The sequence below is a fragment of the Ahaetulla prasina genome, chromosome 16 (genome assembly GCF_028640845.1).
Source record: "Ahaetulla prasina isolate Xishuangbanna chromosome 16, ASM2864084v1, whole genome shotgun sequence".
Taxonomy (NCBI): domain Eukaryota; kingdom Metazoa; phylum Chordata; class Lepidosauria; order Squamata; family Colubridae; genus Ahaetulla; species Ahaetulla prasina.
In genome coordinates, this window is record NC_080554.1 from 12,004,247 (window position 1) to 12,005,000 (window position 754).

The following is a 754-nucleotide window of genomic DNA, read 5'->3' on the forward strand; positions in this document are numbered from 1 at the left end:
AGAGGGTGCTGTGTGCCACCTCTGGAATGCATGCCATAGGTTCGCCATCACAAACCTAAACCCTTTTTCACTCCTAATACCCAGATGCATTTATCAGCACATGTAATCGAACCGTTTTAATTTCATTCGGGTTACATTAAATGAATTTAATGAAATGAATTTAATTTAACCCAAATTAATTTAATTTAAAAGTGCAACCCGGATTGCATTCGTTTTTTCTCCGCAACCTTACCGTTTCTCTGAGAGAAATTGGTGTGCGATTAACAATAAGGGCAATATATTTGCAGTTATTAAGTCCTATTTCTTATCGGCATACCCTAACAAGGCAGGAAGAAGCCCATTTAAGAGACTGCAAATTAGTAAACATTGGTCATTGCTTGTCAGAAACCCATAGCAACAAAAGAGGCTTGTATTTAATTTGGGAAAATCCCTGTCTGAGGGGGATTTTGGTAATAATCGGTGGCTCTTGAATGAAACCACAACTCCTTTGGCTTGGATAAAGTCCTTAATGAGGCTTTTAATGGGCAGATACATTATTCAGAAGGAAGAAGAGAAGAGAAGAGAAGAGAAGAGAAGAGAAGAGAAGAGAAGAGAAAGAGAAGAGAATTCTTTATTGGCCAAGTGTGATTGGACACACAAGGAATTTGTCTTTGTGCAAATGCTCTCAGTGTACATAAAAAGACAAGATACATTCATCAGGAAACATAAGGTATAACACTTTATGATAGTCATAGAGTACAAATAAGCAATCAAA